The 17,272-nt window shown below is 29.4% G+C and overlaps 1 long non-coding RNA gene across 1 annotated transcript; it reads left to right on the forward strand.

Moving 5' to 3' along the window:
• The first annotated feature begins 11,017 nt into the window (after positions 1–11,017).
• On the forward strand, positions 11,018–11,514 carry LOC132039858 (uncharacterized). The gene is made up of 2 exons (XR_009410504.1): positions 11,018–11,175; positions 11,294–11,514. It is a non-coding gene; the product is annotated as an uncharacterized LOC132039858 (long non-coding RNA).
• Positions 11,515–17,272: the final 5,758 nt, after the last annotated feature.

Below are 17,272 nucleotides of genomic sequence, written 5' to 3' on the forward strand. Positions count from 1 at the left end.
AAGTGACCAACTTGTATATTTCTGAAAAAATTTCCCATATTTTATGGGATAATTTCAATAATATGCAATGCAACATATAATATTACATTCACGTAGCTATATTTTAATTTATAGCCGTATAGCTAAAAAAAAAATTTGCAACAATTTTTATAAACACGATATATAACATTATATACTTACTGTAAACTTTGTATAAAAGTGTATAATAATTTTAAAAGGGTCATTTCGGGTAATATTAGAAATATGAGCCATTTCGAGTAAATATTTTCTCCAAATAGACATGAAGTGTTATTTTGCCATATTTTATTGAGGGGGCGATCAAGACCTAAAATTAAAGGAAAATTTTGGGAGATGCGTATAAATAAATATACTACTCCCTGCATCCTAATTTAAGTGTCTTACATTTAACCGCACATAAAGTTTAAGGAATAAAAAGAAATTTTTGAATCTTGTGGTTGTAAATTAAAGAATGTCATTTGAATCTTATGATTTTAAACTTGTCGCAGTAAAATGTTTGAATTTTCAACTTACTAAATATAAAAAAAGGTATTCTGTTTAAGATAATTATTTTTAATAACCTTGACAACTAAAAAGGACGAAGGGAGCACAAAATATGACATAGAGTAATACCATGATTTTCTTGTTCTTCAAACCAAACATTCCCAAAATATGCTACAAAAATGCAGAATCATAATTTAATAAGTTAGGTTATTAGTCAAAATGTCGCACAATTAAGGACTAAAAAATATTGATTACAACTATTCCTTTAATGCAATATTTTCTTGTTCTTCAAATCAAATATTCCTTTAATGCAATATTTTTTTTATTTTTTATTTTTTCTTTCTGTAATTCAAATTGATTACAACTAGAATAAAAAAGTATAATGTATCTTGGTGAGATGTGTGATCATTTCATTTAAAAAGCTTAAGTTGTTACAGAAAACACACTTTAATTTACTTAATTATATTCTCAACACGCCCCCTTACCTGATTCTTTTTCATAGGCCAAAGATGTGAAATTTCTGTTTTCTTTATAAAAGGTAGAGGTGAGACTCGAACAAAAGATATTTGCCTATTGTGATACTATGTTGAATTGTATGACCATCTTATCTAACATATATACAATCTAACTCATCCATTACAACAACAAAATAAAATGTGTTTCGGAGTTCAATGGTTAAATTTTCTTAAGTAAATTCAAAAAATCATACGAATCACAAATTCTATAATTAAAACCATTTTGAGAGTATAGAAAACTATAAGTTAAAGAAAAAAAATGCTTGATTCACCAGGTCTTGATAGTAGGGTAAATTTCATAAAGGTCATAAGAGGGTGAAAGTTTCGTGATTTTTGTGTTAGAAAACATAGTTAAATCACTTTGATGAAAAAAGAAATCATAGTTACGTAAACATCTATGAAATTTACCCCTGATAGTGCTATATAAAAATGTAATACTGACAAACATTTAACAACAAAAGATCATTTATACTGTGTTTTGTTGACGGTATAATATAAAAAGAACCCTTAAACCCTTTTTGATATTTTGTTATAGAAATTAGAATAGATCAGAGTCAAAGCAGGCAATTATCAAAAAAAAAAAAACAGTAGATATCAATAGATACATGTTACACTATACAATGATCAAACGCTTAAATGCAATCGTATAGGTAAAATTACTGAATAACCATATGAAATTACATTGAGAATTGAGAGATGAAGGCAAGAAAATCATACCCTTTTTGTAATTTCACCGAATCTTGATCAGAGCTGAAGATTAAACTGATCAGTGAATTACCCTTTTTGGTGGAAAATACAATAAACCCAATTGAAACAGAATTAATACTGAATTATATAAATATAGTTCAGTGAAAAAGATAATGGAAGAAAAGAAAAACGCGTAGAAAGAAAGGAAAGAGTAATGGAATGGCTATAATAAACCGAGAGAAGAGTGGACTGTAGACTTTATGATAGCTGCATTGCGTATTTCTTGTGTACGTTTGTGCATATTCATCCTCTTTCTTTGATTTAAATACAATTTTTCAAAAATGTTTGGGTGGGACCTTTTCTTGGCCCCTATTGAGGGGAAACCAACACTTACTAAGTTTGTCGAAAGGCCAAAAAATGTTTATCTTTTTGTCAAATTTTTGAGAGAAAATAAGAGAGTAAAAGAAGTTTGTTTCTCAAAAAGTCCTTTTTAAAAAGCACTTTTTAAAAGTTTGTTGAAACACCAATTGTTGTTCAAAAGTATTTTTAAAATTAATTGGTACTGTTTTTTGTTGTCAAGCCGAGGATACGTGCATTAATACGCGACACACGGTTGTCTATGTCGTTAGCATATGTCATTGGGCGCGGCCTATGTTCTTGGGTGCGACTTATGTTGTTGGCCTATGTCGCAAAACACTTTTCAATAAGCTATAGAAGCTTGGCCAAACAGGCTATTAATAGTAAAGGAAATTTGAGTGTGTAGGTATAATACTCCCTTCATTCCATGTTATGTACTCCTCCGTTCACTTTTACTTGTCTACTATTTCAAAAATAGATTTTTACTTTTACTTGTCCACTTTCGCATATCAAGAGAAATATAATTTATTTTTCCTCTTTTGCCCTTAACATTAATTATTCATTCCAAATCATTTTCCAAATCCAATACAATTATACACCAATTAATATAGATATCATAAAATATGCAGTTCATTTATTATTTCTTAAGGGGTGTGCAAAGGCCATAATGGACAAATAAAACTGAACGGAGGGAGTAGATAATTTGATTGAGTACGAAATTTGATTAGTAAGAAAAAAATTAAATTATGGTCTTAAATTGATTATAAGGAGAAACTTTAAGAAAATAAAATCAAGAAAACGGACTTAGGACTTAGGAGAACGATCACAAGTTATTATTGTCTTCCTTATTCTTTTTCTTAATTGACACATTGGTATTCTTTGCTATTGTGCAAACAACTAATTATCCTTTATTTGGTTACTATTTACGATAATGTAGCACATCATATTGGTGCAGGATGAATGAAATGGAGGCTCGCATCCGGAGTCTTGTGCTACAAGAAGGTGCCACCACAATTTAAGAACCAATTCTACAAAGGGATGGTTAGACCAACTATCAGTGGCGGAGCCACTCATGGCGAAGGGTGGTCACATGCACACCCTTGGCTGGAAAATGGTACTAGTATATGAATTAGATATTATAGTTAATTGGATATAAATTAAATTATGAACACTCTTAAAATAATTGAGATAGAGAGCTTAGAAGTAAAGGGTGTTCAGTTTTACCTAAAAGTTACGGTTTAAAGCTTGCGTCAAACGCTGGTCATCTTCTTTCTTTAAAAGAAAACATACAAACGTTGTCTTAAGTTACTTGGTTGATTTGTATTTGCACTTATTTTCTTCCATGTTCCGACTAAACTTATTTGTATTTGAGTTATGATTTGCATTTGGTTTATTCCTATGTGGGTTTGGAGTTACGTTGGACTCATTTGTTGAAGCTTCTTTAGTCTTTCTTCTTTCCTTGCTATACGTATTGTTAAAAAGAAGACTACGAGATCTAATAGCAAGTTAGCAACCTGTTATATCCCGTATTTTGCACGTTGGAATATTTTAAGTTGGATTGCGAAAGAATATTAATAAGACTTTTAATTCCGCTTTGTATTTTGTTTTAATGCCCTTGTTGTTCTCCATATTCGTACTTTCATTGGTATGTTGTTGTTTTTATTTAAATTGGGAATAAGAAAAAGTTTGGGATGTTGAATAAGTTATAATGGATTGTATGGAGTTTCGGACATATCCAGGATGATGTTAAAAAAAAAAAAAAGAGATCGGTATATAAAAGTTTTAGGTCTCGAAATAATTTTAAACGGATGAACGTTCACACGCTAACTATGTTGTATGAGCCGAGTGTTGGTCACAAAACTTTTTAAAGGGTAGTTAACCCATTCTGAAATTTTCAACCTTGTAAAAAAATCGGACAAAAACATTCCAATTATTGAAAATTCCTTTCCCTTTCACCATGCTTTCCTAACTTTTAGCCCGAAAAAGATAATTCCTTTCGGCTTTTCCTATGTAGTCTTGTATAGTTGCGTTTGTTTCATCAATCTGTTATTGTAAGTTGAGGAATATTTGTGGCTTAAGTTCAAGGTGGAAGTAAATATATAACATTATTATGTATATAATCTCTTTCTATTTGATGTTAATATTGGTTTATTTATGGAAAGGAGTAGTTGATAAATTGTTATAAAATGGTTCTTTGATGGAAATATGGGACAAATACCATATGGAATGTTTATGAAGTATTTGAGAATTTGGAAATATTATGGTTAATGTTGATAATTGTTGGAATTGTTGTTGGTGTAAACATTAGAATTTAAGGATATATATATGTTATGGTTGTTCTATGTTGAGTTGGCTTCAAAAGGTTTTGGGTTCTATGGCATATTAGATTTGGATTGTTTGAATATTTTTGTGGATTGTTGGAAATGTTAATTGCAGGCTCAATGTTTGAATGGTTGATGTTGTCCAAATGTTTGTTGGTATTGTTGTTGATGAATTTACCATCGTTTATCTATTTCTTCAACTTTTTCTTAATCGGTTATCTTACTTTCTTCCGAAAGAAAAGAAAAAAATGGCTTGGAATTGAATTCTTCGACGCTTATGGCTAATGTTCGATGCCTATTGATGTTGTCTTTCAATTTTATGTCAGACTTACGTTTGGATTCTTTAAGCAAGTAGGGGCATTTAAATATAAGTGCTTTTCTTTTGGCATGTCTTAGACGGGATTAGGTATGACATGATTTTTTGTGATTAAGGGGGTAACTCCATTCTTAAGTTAACTTTATTTTTGTGATTGCCCTCAAGTTTTGCTTTTGATGTTGGTATCCTTGGTATGGTCGGGCTATGGTTCGTATGTCTTTGATATGATTGAGTTTGAAATGTTGTCAAAAAAAATGTTTTTTTATATGTTCCTTGTTATTTGTATCCTTAATGCGGTCGAGTTTGATCCTTATGCCCGTCTTTTGTATGATTAAAATTCTAAGGTTGCAAAAGAGTTATATTTTCAAAGAATTTTTGTTTTTTTTTTGTTTTTTTCAAAAGAGATATGTTCCTTAAACGATTTGAAACTACGAACGCCGTAACTTTCAAGAGAGAGCTCGGATCGCTTCGATTTCTTCGCAAAAAGGTTTTCAAAACGAGTAAGGACTTTTTTTTTTACAAGGCGAGGGCCCCGGATTCCCCCCCTCGTCCGTGGGTCCCGCGACTTTTTATGTTGGTTTTAAATGACCTTTTTTTTAAAAGGGACTTAGCCCCCACCACGACCCTAGCCCCACCCCCAAGCATGATTATTTATTTTTTGTTTTTTTGAAATAAGGATTTTATCCCAAAAAAATGATTTTATTTAAAAAAAAAGTTTTGAAGTTTTTGATATTTTCGAAGAGTTCGGAAGCCCCCCCCCGGATTTGACCCCCACCCCTTACCTCCCCGAACCAATAATTAATTTTGGTTTTCGGTTGAGTTTGAAATTGATTTGTATGATTATGGCTACTTACCACCCTCGTGCCACCCCACCCCCCCCCCCGGATCCGGCAAAAAAAATGATGAAAAGCGCGATTCTTTGTTATCTTGTGTTACTCCACCCACCCACGAGGCAAAAAAAAAAATTATTTTAAAAAAAGTTATTGAAAATATATATATATTTTGTGATGGGGATACCAAAAAATTTGAAAACGGTGTTATGTTGTGTTGTAGAGAGAGAGATACCCGTTCCTCCATATGTCTGATCCTAGGACCGGAAGATAGGCGTGATGATGTATGATGATATGATGAGTTTGTTCATTGCGGCGGGAAAAAACCAATGATGAGGCAAATCCCCACGAGTTGGTCACAAAAAAAATCATGTCCAAATCGAAATGTTAATGTTATCTCGTATGACTTGGGTTGTAATAATAGTTATTTGTGGAACTTTATGACATTTTGATGATTTTTTTTTTTTGTAATAATTTTGTTCTTGGTGTTTGTGAACTTGGTTTATATGTGTTTCGTATATAACAAGTATTCGATTTATTGTGCTCAAATTGCCGAACAATTTCCAACAACTACTTACCGTTAAGACCTCGTTTGATGTATGCTTGTGTTTTACATGCTCGGTATACGGACTTGTTGCCAACTAGTATCTTGTTGGGTTTTATTCACCAATCGAGTACCAGCGAAAAAGATTGATGCTACAAGTAAGTTAAGATGCTCGACCGACCTTTTGGATTAGCGACTCCATTACATTTTGGGATTTATCCAACGAGTCGAGTACTTTTGTATGGTATCCAGGTAACTTATGGTGTTTAGACCAACAAGAGTAAGGTCGTGTGCAACAAGATGTCACTGTTTGTAAGCGGATACTGTATTACAATGTATCATTATGTATTGTGTTATGAATTTCATGTACTACTTGATTTTATTTGATTTGAAAAGAAATCAATGATAATTAGTGATAAACAAAAAATTAACGACGCATTTTTACATCAATTTGCGGGCTTAATGATTGTGTGTATTTCGAGTTAGGAAAAATGATCTACCAAGTAAGGGTCGGGTGCCGAAATCCATTATCGGAAATTAGGGTGTGACACAACCACTTGTTCTCTTTTATTTTTTAATTACAAATGAAATCATTTTAATTATCCAAATAATACTCTTATTTTTTTCTTTTTGAAAGAATATCAATTAGTCGTTATCTCTCGATTTGTAATATTCAAAGGAAATCAATGACATTTAGTGATCAATGTATATGTTCTCAATTTGATGTATTTTGAGTCGGGAAATAGGTATATTGTTGTTTTCATTCGGTAATCACCATATGAGTTTTCTAGTGAATTGATGTGAACTACTTATCACAGAATATTTGCGATAATCAAATGGATCATAAATTTTTAGGATCGAATGTAATCAATTGGATGTATTTTGATGTCGAAAAAAATTGTTGCACTCATTCATCGGAAAAAATTTATATAACTACTTGATTCACCCATATTTGAGAAATAAATGGTATTTAGTGATGAATATATATATCTACTAATATCCTTAATGGATTGTATGGAGCGGAGTGTTGGTCAATTCTAAGTATGTCTTTCTAAAGGGTAGTTATTCCCATTTTGAAAATTCAACCTTGTATTATATTCTTAATGTTCCTTTCATGAAAAAAATTCTTATTGTTTCCTTTCCCTTTTATTATGCTTTCCTTAACTTAGGAATGCGGAAAAAGACAAGAATAAACCTTATGGACAGCTTTTCCTATATATTCTTGTATTTAGCGTTTGTTTCATCAATCTGTTATTGTAAGTTGTACGGAATATTATGGCGACTAAAAAGAATCTTCGGTGCAATTACAAATGAAACTTTTTGTATATAATTTTTTCATTTAATAATTTGATATTTTTTAGTTTTTGTAATTTAAGCCATTGTTTGATTAAAAGTAGTTGATACAACAATTAACTTGTTTAAAAATATAAACTTGTTTTTTAGTCTTGTTAAAAATGAATTTAATAAATAAGCGATTAAGTGTTTGAAGCAAAATAAATAAGTTCATAAACGAGAATTTGCAACTGAAGTATTTGATAAAAAAATGTTGATAATCACCTTTTTCTGTAAAAATGACTTAAACATCCTTAGAATTTATTTATATTTTTACTAAATACCACAACATAAGTAATAATTTGTAATAGCGATTCGTATCAAGGGCATTTTAGACATTCCGTCATATGGCTACTATAGATGTTCTTTATGTGTTAATTGCAGGCTCAATCCACTCCAAGTGGCTTTTATTTACTCCAAATAGACAACATAGATCTTGAAATTTACCATCGTTTATCTATTTCTTCAACTTTTTCTTGATCGGTTTATTTTGATTAGGTATCTAATCTGAACTTTTGGGGTTAGATAGTATTCGCAAAGCAAAGCAATAATCGAGAAAGAGAAGCACAATAATCCGCCATAACCGAAGCATAGAACTGGGAAATTGATATATACATGTATAATAAGCCTTTCTGATGTTAAATATTTTAGTCTTTTAGTTAGTTTTAGCTCCAAACTTTTAATTTGTGGGAACCTGGTAGCTATTATCATGCGTGGAATTAGTTGCTACCAGCGCATAGTTGTATTACAAAGTTTCTTCTTTTATCTTTTTCCGTAGATCTCCCCCGCGGTGTTCATCATCTCAATTATTTCTTCATCTTAGCCCAAATATCAGTTTTTATTGTCTTTCGTATTTCATAATAGAAGTTTGTCCTTGAGCTTTTGATTTCCCTTATTATTTCTCTATATTTCCCTTATTATTTCTCTATGTGCTATTTAGCTATGTCCCTGTTTGGAAAGTCGTTGCAACGGATTGTCTACTTGTTGCAAAAAGGTGTAATTGATGTAATGCAATAGTTTGAAACTTGTTTGTTTCTACAAATTCGATAAATTAGACAAGAACAAAAAAGTGTAATTGTTGGATATATTTTTCCTAAATTCTACCAGAGGGGCGAGAATTGGGTGTAATTACAAACTTTTTTCTAATTACAAAAAAAAAAAAAAAAATTACAAGATTTTTTTTAGTTTATTTCTTTTAAATTTTATTTTAATTTTTCCTTTTTTAATTTATTTTTTATTTCTATTATTTAATTTAATTTAATTTAATTTAATTTCTTTTCATTTTTCTAATTTATTTTTTATTTCTATTATTTAAAATTTTTTTTATTTTTACTTTTTAATTATTTTTATTTTTTAAAATATTTTTTTTTTTTTATAGTATTTATATTTGGGGACCTTTCTTCAAATTTTTTCTCAACCTACTTCCTTGCTGAAAAACAAAAAAAAATTCTTTAAAAATTGTTTGGGGGGGGGGGGGGGTTTTTATTTTATTCATTTAAAATAACCGTGTTAATATTCTAATATTTGAACTACATCTCTTAAAATTTCGTTGTGAATAAGGTTAAAAAATATTTTTCAAAGCTTTTTTTGAATTATAGGAGTATTTACTTATCTTTACGTTAAAACTTACTTATGTAACGTTGGAATTTGACATAAGAGTATTATGTTAAATTTTTTTTCTTTTGGATTTTGAATTTAGGTTATATTTTCGATTTTAAAAAATATTTGCTTTAAAACTTATTGACTTGTTATTTCGGGGAGGGGTGCGAGGAGGAGAATGCTATTTATTTTTCATTAAGTTGATCTTTTTTGTATTGTAAAAGAACATTTGAATAATGTTATGGACATTATATTTATAAATATTTTTTTTTGTCAAACATCAAATCACCTATACTTAATTCTCATAGAAAAGGTATGCTTTTAAGTTATATAATCAATTAAAATATTATTAACTTGAAATTATATATTATTTTTTTATCAATATTACTTACAAATATATGATTACTAATTAGCATATTTTCAAGAAACAATGCATTATTAATTAAATAATTTAATATCATTTATATATGCACATATTTTTTAAATATATTTTAAATTTTTTATAATTAAATTTTATTTTTAATTAAACTAATCATGCGTGGAATTAGTTGCTACCAGCGCATATGTATTACAAAGTTTCTTCTTTTATCTTTTTCCTTAGATCTCTAATTACATTGTTCATCATCTCAATTATTTCTTCATCTTAGCCCAAATCTCAGTTTTTATTGTCTTTCTTATTTCATAATAGAAGTTTGTCCTTGAGCTTTTGATTTCCCTTATTATTTCTCTATGTGCTATTTAATTTTTTGTTCTTCATTTTTTTGTTTCCTACTGTTTTTGGATATGGTTGAAGCCACTTTTGGCTATGGTGAAATTTAGGTTAGATCACATGTTTGCCATGTTCCCATGGCACTCCCAGTTCCCACATTACTCTGCTAACTCATTTTCCATGGTTTATTAAAATGTTTATGCTTCTTTCAAACCGACTGTTGAGGTGTAACAAAATATAGAGCTTTTATAGGACAGACCCTCTGTGTCTTTGAGCTCTTTTATTTAGATTCCTTCTTTTAATAATGGATTATTTTTTCCAAGTGTTTGACTATAGAGTTTCTATAAAATCATAGTAATAGTTTTTTGTCTTTACCTCACTGGGACGCTGAGTTTGAAATGTAATGTCATATAAAAAACTTCTTTTTCCAAACTTTTGATCTATATATAGTATGGAAAAGGGCCAAAAATACCCCTAAAATATATCGACAAGAATCCATGATTTTAAAACTTTATGATTTTGACAGATAAACGTAATAAGAATACTTAGTGAAGAGATTCCATAAGAATGATTCAGATTGCTCTGTAACTCTGTAAGGTTGAGGGTATTTTTAGACCAAAAGGTAGGAGGAGGGGTATTCTTGAATTAAAAATAAAGGTTGAGGGTATTTTTAGATCAAAAGATGGAAGAAGTATTTGTGATCCATTTTCCATTTTCCTTATGTAGTAAGTAGTAAATACTTCCTGGCATTAAGAATGTCCAATGATAAGTGTCCCATTTGCTGAAACAGATAAGAAAGAGTTCACGTCGAGACTACTGTTTGATCATATTTTAGTTAAAATATACATTACCCATGAACATATAAAAATATTAAAAAATGATATTGTGTTGAGTTGTTTGCTCTTTTTTACCTGTAGCTATGAGAGAAAAACTGATGCACCACATTAATGATATATATTCTTTTGGGATCTATCCTTAACTGTAAACATAAAAGAAATCTGTCCAACAGATATGAGCGCAAAATGATAAAGACTTAAACAATTGTTAGACCCTTTGTTCTGTGTTGTTCACTTATCACTTTGGAAGCTAGCTTTAATGTCTATCGTCTTTCTTGGCTTCTTTGGCATAGTGATTATCATTATATGCTCCTTGACCTTTGTAGATGAAAGTTCTCTTTTCAGTAAATCAGATTTTTTGTTAAACCGGCACAATTACAATCATATGTGCAAAGATTGATGATGTTTGAAAATATATGCCTTTTGACCAATAAAATATGCAAAACATAGTTTCATTTTCCACTATTTAGTCTGTTTGAGATATGGACACCAATATTTGATTAGTTCAACATAATTCTACAGGTGTCTCTAATGTAAATCAGGAAAATGCGAGGAAGAAAGTAGTTGAGACAATTCTGAGTTAAACAAGGTATGTTGTACCAAGCTGTAAGACAAAGCTACTTAACAGGTGTAACGGTACTAAAGATAAATCAGGAAAATGCGAGCAAGAAAGTAGTCGAGACAATTCTGAGTTAAACAAGGTATGTTATAAAAGCTGTAAGACAAAGTTGTTTTTTACTTAATAGCATAATGCAGATAAAGGTACAGGCTTGCCACAACAAGAAGGCATGGTATAAAGATAATGTAATTGAGGCTCTGGATTGGTTATGGGAGAGGCATCGTCCATATGTCCTTTCTGCAGATATTTTTTTTAAGAGAATAGTCAGATTATGTCCATGTTGGATGGAAAAAAGTTTCTGATTATGATTATTTCTTTTAATTCAATACGAAACATTGTTGCGAAGTAGTGTTGGGCCCGTGCTTGCACGGGATATATTAGTACTACAATATACTCAATTTGACTGAAATACAGATTAAATTACGTCTCAGTTTATTTTAGTTTTAAATTGATTAGATAAGATTATTTTTGTATAGATATAAGTTCTTTTCTAATAAGCTATAATAAAATAATTATAACTTAAATATTACCCACGACAAAAACAAATCTGGTGTCTTCTTTTTGTCTCAATGAATGATAAGTTCATTAAATAATGTTCTTAATTTTATTTTATTTTTAGTTTCAAGATATATAATTGAGCTTAAATTATGTGATAATCTCAAAAATAAATAATAAATGAATTAAAAAAAATTAAAGCAGCCCTTTGAAAAAATTACACTTCCACAGCTGCAAACACACAATTATGGCGGAAGAATGCATTTTTGTTTTAAAAGGGGTCGCAAAAAGAAGTGGAAAACTGAAGTATGAAGAAGGTAAGGGTTTTGTTTTAGTAAAGATATTTAGGAACTACAAACCATAATTAAGGATAAAATTGTAGAATGTTTGGTCAAATCATTATAAGTTGAAAAATGATAAGTTGGGGTTGACCTTTTTTTTTTTTTTTTTTTGATCAAGTTGAGTTGATTAGCTTATGGCTTATGACTGATTTTGGCTTATAAGGACTTTAAATATTTACCAAACGCGTAGATAAGTGAAAAGGTGAGTATAAGTCAATTTGACCAGCTTATGCCTTATCCAAACACTTCTTAGTACTAGCATATCTTCCTTTTTAATCTCTCGTCCAAAATGTATATCATATTTTTTTATATACAAATAAATAATTTAACTTTTAAGTTTTGATTTTATCATAATAAAATTATTAATAATCACACAAATATTTACGACTTATCTTGTGCCACAAATATCAAAATCTGTCTTCTCTCATTTTTAGACTTGTCTCAATTAAAAATTTGTCATTGTATTAAATCAATTGCCATGGCATTTCGATATGTTTGAACAGTTATGCCATTGGTCAATAATTAAGGGAGTGCAAAGACAGTCTCTTAGGAGAAAAGGAAAGAAACGAAAGTGTTTTTTTTAAAAGCAGAATTGTTAATAGAGAATTGGAGGGGGAAGGGATAATTACTCCTGAATTTACGAACTCAAAAAAAGAAATAAAACAGGGAATTAAGAGAAAATGTCCTATACACAGAATGTATGCCATAGGATTATCAAGTAAGATGACACTTTTCTTGGTTTTCTTAATAATTGCCAATTTATTCAAACATGTAACTAACACAGAAAGACTTGATATGTATGACTTAACACATTTAATCATCAGTTAATAAAAAATTATCTTTTACCCGTTTATCTAGGGAATTTATATAATAATTATATTACCGTTAAATACGGAATAACAATACAAGTTGAACATAATACATGATAATAATTATAATAAAAATTATGAATATTCAAAAGTAAAGGTATCAACACTGCACTTTCAATCAATTAGAGGTTAAATACACTAAATAAAATATTACAAAGAATAAAATTAGAATTTACAAACAATTGAGGGATTAAAACTGCAATTAACCCTAAAATGAGATTACATAATTGTATATTCACAAGAGGAGAAACACGTAAAAAATCACATACATATTCATGAATCTAAATTAATTACCTTCATGATCACAATATGCATTTACTTAGATTGCAAATGATTCATAATTTACTAGTGGGATTTGTTTTAAAATCTATTGCATTATGCTTTGCACAAGAAAATACCATCATTAAATCCATTTCTTTTCTTAGGCTTGTGTTATTGGCAAACACTCAATAATTAGTACATATCGCTTTACTAGGTAAGTTATGAGATTTTTCACTTTTGGTGTTCTAACATGCCCTTATGATGATAGTGTGATTTTATATTTTATTTTTGCTTTTCTTTTAAATTGTGGAAGAGTAATTTATATAGAAAAAACGGAAAAGGATAAAAAATGCCTTTAAATTATGCGAAATGAACAAAAACGCCCTCCCTTCATAGTATGGTCCAAGAATGCCCTTAAAATATACGAAATTGAACAAAAATGCCCATATTGTTACTTTATTGGGTCAAACATGCCCTTTTCCTAATAAACATATTATTTCTTTTTTTTTTTCAACAAATTTTTTATAAAAATATTATTTTTAAAGAAACCTTTTCTTGTTTCTTTTCTTTTAAAAAATCCTTTTAACTAATAAAAAAATGGGAAGTAATTTCTTTTCTTCTTAATCTCGTTTTATCAATTAAAATAGAATTATACTATGTACTTTTTTAACTGATAACATAGGTCATACATATAAGATCGTAGTAACCCCATCACTAATTTTCATTTATATAACGATAAAATTCTTTTTCCTAATAAAATAGAAAATATTTTTATTTCTTAATCTTTTTCCGAATTGAAGTAGGATAAGCATTTGCTGATATAATCCTTGGTTTTAAAGTTAAAATACAACAATCATAGTGTCGTAAAACAAGAAAATTTATTACATTGCTTCAAATCACAAAATATCTTTAAGATATCATTGATGGAGTTATTGTTGCCCCTTTTTCATTTTAACTTTAAAATCAAGGATTACATAGCAAATGCTTATCCTATTTCAATTCGGAAAAAATTAAAAAATAAAGATATTTTCTATTTTATTAGGAAAAAGAATTTTATCGTTAGCTAAATAAAAATTAATGATGTGGTTACTATTATCTTATATATATGATATGTATTATCATAGGGTAATTTTATTTTAATTGATAAAATGAGATTAAGAAGAAAAAAACTATCTCCCACTTTTTTATTAGGTAAAGAGATTTTAAAAGAAAGAAACACGAAAAGGTTTCTTTAAAAAAATATCTTATAAAAATAATGTGTTTAAAAATAAAAGAAACAATATGTTTATTAGAAAAAGGACATTTTTGACCCAATTAAGTAACAATAGGGGCATTTTTGTTCAATTTCGTATAGTTTAAGGGCATTTTGGGGGCAAACTATGAACGGAGGGCGTTTTTGTTCATTTCGCATAGTTTAAGGGCATTTTTTACTCTTTTCTGTTGAAAAAAGGAGCTAATCTATAAAACCCCTCAAATGTTTCCGTCAACGTCATCTTCTTTCCCGGTGAATAACCACATAAAATGAAAGATGGTTAGTTGAAAATTGAAAATCCTCGATCGAATTTATACTATATATAGGTTAAAAATTATTTTAGATTTAGAATAAGCTTTTGAACACTTTTAGCGAAATACCTAATTTCATCACTATCTAAATGGCTCTTAGCCTCTTATCAGATTTTCATCTTAGGTGTAATTGTATTGATAATTCAAATGATAACATATCTCATACTAAATTGTGATTATTCAATCCATTCAAAGTAATGAGAAGTGCTTTTACAAATTTTGTTATAAAGTTTAGTTAACCTCTTGTAGCATTATGTAAACTAAGTATGAATATTGTCTTCTCTCTTTTATATTTAATTTTTTTTTTTTTAAAGATTTTTAAGTTTTAATTGCCATGAAATTATTGAGTTCCCTTAAGGATTAAGCGAAGGAAATATTTTTATGATTTGTATCTCTCCGCCAAGAGAATATGTTGATTAATTCAAAACTCTTACTAAACTGCCCAAAAAAAAATGTATTCTTTGATCAATGTCTGTTTCTTGCTTCAGGTTGGTTTCAGTTTATTTTTTCCCCATCTGTCAGAAATATCCCCATAAAGAGAGAATTGCCTTTTTGTTGTATATTTTATTATTATTAGTGGATGTCCATAACTCCTAATAGAGTAATTCTATCATTATATTGGTAACTTTCACACCTTCATAACTTTCTCCATGATCTCTCACATCTCCATAATCTTCTCCATGATCCTAATGATTAATGTTATGTTTAAAGCAACCTCTTGTAACTGCCCTCTATAGAATGGCATAACTAGAGGCATGAGATCTGATGTATGGCACAGGCATGAGATGTGATGTACGGAACACTTGAAAGAATTACACAAATTTTTTTTTCCTTTAACTAAACTGTTAGGGATGGTTTGGTATGACGGATAACTTTGATTCTCAACCAAACTCCCTGAAAATAGTGATGGGATAAAAATTTATTATTTTCTCTTTTCAACCTTCTAAGCTCCTTCCACCTTCTCGAATGCAATTTTTTTTGGTTACTAATCGATAAATTTATCACGGCTCCATTTTGAGTGGGTGATATTCAAAAAAAATAGTCGAATCCAAATTTGGTGCTGTTTTTGAGATTTGAGGAACTCGCCATTAACGCAACTTAAAGCTTCAAATTCGAAAATCGGTGGAATAGAAATGAATTGGGCTATAGAACAAATTTTGAATTATATTCTTCCAAAATGGATAAAATATGGAGCCGTTAGAAAAAAAATAGTGAGAAGGTAGGGGGTAGGTAGACTAAAAATAGGTAATTTATTTATTTATTTTGGTGAAAAAATAATTTTTTTTTCTTTTCTTTTTTCTTGTAATTGATTTTTAAATTATTATTTTACACCCTGCCACATGTCCTATTTTAATTAGGTGGATCCATTTTATTTTTGTAAACAAATGGAACATTTTTCTTAAAAGTTATGCGATGGGTTTGGCTTCTATAGAATGGTATAACTAGAGGCATGAGATGTGATGTATGGAACAGGCATGAGATGTGATGTATGGAACACTTGAAAGAATTACACAATTTTTTTTTCCTTTAATAAGAAATAAAATAGTGATGGGATATCTAATCCACTACATAAATAATCCCAAGTGTTGGGATAACTTATTAAATCCTGGGATAACTTATCCTAGGATAAAATTAATCACTCACGAGGGTTCTCCGAACCCTTTTTCTAACTTGTATTTTTTGTAAACAAATAACTTTTTCTTAAAACGTTATGCAATGCCGTTACTTTTAATACAACAAACCCCCTTAAGAAATAATATTAGGATTTCCCAACATAAATAATCCCAATATAACTTATAACATAATTAATCCCATCATAACTTGTGTTCAAACCCGCAGTTAGGGTTTGATAGGCATTAGAAAGAATTCGATAGGCATTAGAAAGAGCATTACAGAATGACTGGTCAAAGATTCATATATTATCAGATGCAAAGATTGTGATACAAATGTTACAAAAGAAGATGACACTATCTTGGGAAATAGACACCTCCTGCGAGAATATATGGAGTTTGACGAATTATTTTGAAGTTATCAACTTTGTATATATAACCTGGGCATGGAATGTGCTAGCTCATAATCTAGCTAAATTTTCTCTTATGCTTTTACATGAAAAATTTTGGGATTCTAATTTCCCAAGTTGGGTTGTAAATGATGCACTGACTTCTTACACACATGTAACTCATATTTTGAAGTAATACAATGCATATGTTTGTGGAAAAAGAAAAAAAAACTCTCTTCGATTCAAAATAAGTGTCCATTTAAAATTTAACATACCCTTTATGAAAAATACTATTCCCACCGTTTCAAATAAATGTCACCTTAGCCAAAAAAAAAGTCACCTTAGGAATTCAAGACAAAAATTGACAAGTGTTTCCAATTATATACCCTTAATATTGAAGAAATAGTCCTCTTTAATATTTCTCAATAGGAGTAGTTTAGTAAACTCCATAATATATTTATGGATTTCTTAATGGACATGATTTTATTAAGATGACACTTATTTTGGGACGGAAGGAGTAACTTCTAACAAAATAGTACTTTGACTAACTACTCTTAATTAAATACTACTTAATTAAT

This window comes from Lycium ferocissimum, chromosome 12 (assembly GCF_029784015.1).
Source record: "Lycium ferocissimum isolate CSIRO_LF1 chromosome 12, AGI_CSIRO_Lferr_CH_V1, whole genome shotgun sequence".
NCBI classification, from domain to species: domain Eukaryota; kingdom Viridiplantae; phylum Streptophyta; class Magnoliopsida; order Solanales; family Solanaceae; genus Lycium; species Lycium ferocissimum.